Source organism: Solanum verrucosum, unplaced genomic scaffold (assembly GCF_900185275.1).
Source record: "Solanum verrucosum unplaced genomic scaffold, falcon-dt-bn FXZP01000752.1, whole genome shotgun sequence".
NCBI lineage: Eukaryota > Viridiplantae > Streptophyta > Magnoliopsida > Solanales > Solanaceae > Solanum > Solanum verrucosum.
The window spans coordinates 125,941-130,356 of record NW_026020710.1 but is presented as its reverse complement, the minus strand read 5'-3'; the positions used below and the strand labels follow the sequence as shown (position 1 = coordinate 130,356).

The following is a 4,416-nucleotide window of genomic DNA, read 5'->3' as shown; positions in this document are numbered from 1 at the left end:
AAAAAGGGACGGAGGCAGAGTACTATTATTTTCATGCCTATTCATGTCTATTGTTAATTATTAATAATATAAAAATTGCTATATGAGCCTATTGTTAATTATTAATAATATAAAATGCCTATTCATGCCTATTGTTAACCAAAATCGCAGCGATTTTGAAGAAAAAAGATTATTTTTTTTAAGGAGATCACTGCTAAGGCAGCGATTTTTATTTTTTTTTAACGGACAACGTCAATTTTTGTCAGAAGAAAATCACTCCTGACGGAGCGATTTTGCCTTTTTGGTTAATTTTTTTTTTGATGTGCCGTTTTAGCTTTTTGAAAGAAAAAAGTTGCCCTTTTAGCTTCGAACTCGTATATTGTTTGTATATTGTCAAACGTTGTATCTCTTGCTAGTGGTAGAGTAAGGTTCTAATCTAGACCCCCTATATATCCCCTTACCATTATTCCCTGTTAGTATTATGCTAGCATTTACTTTTTCTTTAATTTTATAACTATGGTTATTTCTTTTACTTTGATTATCTTTAATATTTTGACTGTCGATAGTTTTTTTCTTAAATATAATTCTCATCATATCTTTTTTGTTACAATACTTTCAAACCATGTTTTGAAGAACGATTTCTTGATTCGAGGATCTATCGTAAACATCCTCTCTATCAGACAAAGATACAAATAAGGCCTGCATACATCCTATCCTTCTCAAATTCCACTTATATGAGATGATATCAGATATGTTATTGTAATTGTTGCATAATTAACCATCCTTTTCAATTTCAATAAATAAAAAAAACTCCTCTTTAATATCATTCTAATGAAAATTTCTTCGAAACAACATAAATAATAACAGTTCATCATGTTCAAGAATCCACTAATTTTTCTTTAAATTCTTATTAACTAATTTTTTGCAATGTTTATATCATGTCATTTAAAAGAAAAAGACAGATGACTCTAAGCATTGATTGATATATATAATGTACTAGAATAAGTGGTAGTAACTAGTACGTACATTATAAATAGGTGATCCTATTAGCACAACTTAAAGCCACAAATCTCGATAAGAAAAAAAGAGTAGAGTGAAGCAATGGCTACTACTTCTCCTAATAATACTCGTCGCTTAGCTAATTTTCACTCAACTGTTTGGGGATATCATTTCCTTTCTTATACTCCTGTGAGTTAACACATACTATTTCTTTAAAATTCCTTATTATATTGTTGCTAATTAATTTTGCATGTTATACCTTTTTTTTTACTATTTTGTCTAAACTTAACGTACATAATATTTAATCGATTAATTAATATAGTATGCTGCAAGACATTTACTGATTTTGGATGTCCTGCAGGAAATAAGTACCCAAGAGAAACTTGAAGTTGATGAGTTAAAAGAAATATTCAGGAAAATGTTGATGGAAACTTGTGATAATAGCACTCAAAAACTTGTGTTGATAGACACAATCCAACGATTGGGAGTAGCATATCATTTCCATAATGAAATCGAAACATCCATTCAAAATATTTTTGATTCTCAACTACAGAGTGAGAATAATGATGACAACCTTTACGTTGTTGCTCTTCGTTTTCGACTGCTAAGGCAACAAGGACATTACATCTCTTCTGGTAAATGTGCTCTATCTTTACATTTGTTAAGTCACAATAAAAATCAATTTCTAATTAGCTTGGTATATAATGTTATGGCATGTTGAACAACAATTTGATTTAAGTTTTTATAACAATACAAATTAAATATTATGGCATGTTTAAAGTCGCATGTTTCAAAAGTTTTACTGCCACACAAATACTATCACATGTACACGTTTTTCAAATCTTCTTTTCTTTCTTAAATTCTGTGCTGAATCAAATTATTATATCACATAAATTGGAACGGAAAGAATACCAGAGTAAATAATTTTGGCAGCAAAAAACTCTTACGAAGGTTTATGTCTAGTTACGGCTTGTAACAAATTAAATTTCTTTATATCTGCTAACATCAAAAGACGATATTAATTAATCTGTAGATGTCTTCAAGAAATTCATAGATCATGATGGAAAATTCAAAGAAAACCTTACTGATGATGTTCAAGGATTATTGAGTCTACATGAAGTAGTACATCTGAGAGTACGCGGGGAGGAAATTCTTGAAGAAGCTCTTATCTTTACTATCACTCATCTCGAATCTATGCTCTCCAACTCGAACAATGACTCGATTAAGGTTCAAATTACTGAAACCTTAAGCCAACCTATTCACAAGACTGCAGCAAGGATGGGAGCTAGGAAATACATATCCACCTATGAAAACAATGATGCACACGACAATTTTCTTTTGAAATTTGCAAAATTGGATTTCAACATGCTACAAAAGATGCACCAAAGAGAGCTTAGTGAGCTTACAAGGTATAAAGATATCTATATAATTTGATCTATGTATGTACTTACTTCATATATGATACAATTATATATTATTTAAATCGTCGATCTTATGATATAGGTGGTGGAAAGATTTGGATTTTGCAAACAAATTGTCACATGTAAGAGACAGATTGGTTGAGTGTTACTTTTGGATACTAGGAATGTATTTTGAGCCTAAATATAATCGTGCTAGAACAATGATGACTAAAGTACTAAAGATGAGCTCTATTATTGATGATACATATGATGCTTATGGAACCACTTGATGAACTTGCATCTTTCACCGATGCAATCCAAAGGTATAAAACACAAACTTTATAAGTAAATTAACTTTCTTATTTTACAATCCCTCATTAATGAATATGAAAAATTAAACATGTATTTATGTTGTTATTGTGAAATTAATGTACAAGACATAAATTAAATCGATTTGTTTGTAATTTTCAGATGGGATATCACTGCAATCGATTCAATCGAGCCATATCTAAGACCTGCTTATGAAGCTCTTCTAGACGTTTATAGTGAAATGGAACAAGTATTGGCCAAAGAATGTAAATCAGACCGTGTATACTATGCAAAACAAGAGGTAATATTATTGCTTAACCAACCACATAAATATGTCAGTTAAGTAATATGCGGAATTTTAGTAGTCCAATTGGATGGCTGTCTGAATTTTTCCACGTTGTAATGAATTCCCTTTAACCACTTCTCATTCCCCACCCCTATGTATAATTCAAGAAAATAAATGAATACTTTTGCGACTTAATTATTATCTAGCTAACAATACTTCTAATTAATTCTTTTTAGATGAAGAATTTGGTGAGTGCCTATTTTAAGGAAGCCCAATGGTTAGATGGTGGCTGTATTCCAAAATGTGAAGAGCACTTGGAGAATGCACTTGTAAGCTCTGGCTGTCTTATGGCAACCGCTTCTTCCTTGGTTGGTATGGAGGAATTTATACCCAAACAGACTTATGAATGGTTAATGAATGAGCCTTTGATTGTACGAGCATCCTCAATGATTTGTAGAGCAATGGACGATATTATTGGACATGAAGTAAGTATAACTTCTCAAGGGCAAATTAGACATTTAGCCGATTGAAAAAAATAATAAAAATACTCCCTTCGTTTCATTAAATTTGTCATGTTTTATTTTTTGAGATTTAAATTGTATTAATTTTTTATCAATATTTTGAGATATATTTTTTGACCATATTAATATGAGGAAAATGGTATCTTGAAGTACTTTTAATGTAGTTTTTTGAATATTTAAATTATAATTTTAAAATATTAAATTAATACAATTCACTCTTTAACTCTTTAAGATTACTCAAATTGACATTCAAAAAGTGAAATATGACATGTAATAGGGGATTGTATATGTATCAACAATATATATTATATATTAATATACAAAACACATGTATTTGTTAGCTACAATTTTCTTGAATGGCTATTTATCTCAATTTCTCCATCTTATAATCCATATACGTAGTAAATTCTTAATAGCACGAAAAACAAAATATATAGAACAGTTCGGATTTGCTTCAAATATACCTCCATAAGCATACAGATGGAATAAATTGTATATAGTGGATTTATATTAAATTGACTTAAGAATTAACTAAGAATCTTACAATATGATAAAAGGAAATGCTAAAACTATAGTAGTTTAGTTATACTGAAGATGTTGATATTTATTTTATGTAGGCTGAACAAGAAAGAGGACATGTAGCTTCAATTATTGAATGCTACATGAAAGAATATGGAGCTTCAAAGCAAGAGGCATACATGAAGTACCATAAAGAAGTCATCAATGGATGGAAGGATGTAAACAAAGAACTTCTCCGTCCTACTAAAGTGCCAATATTTGTCCTTGAACGAGTTTTAAATTTTGCACGTGTGATGGACATGTTATACAAAGAAGAAGATGCATATACAAACTCCAAAGGCAAACTAAAAAATATGATTAGCTTGTTACTAGTTGAATCTATCAAAATATGAAAATCATTATG

The 4,416-nt window shown here is 30.0% G+C and overlaps 1 pseudogene; it reads left to right on the top strand.

The window, feature by feature from the left end:
• Positions 1 to 1,080: 1,080 nt before the first annotated feature.
• Positions 1,081 to 4,416, top strand: LOC125812462 (sesquiterpene synthase 9-like; annotated as a pseudogene).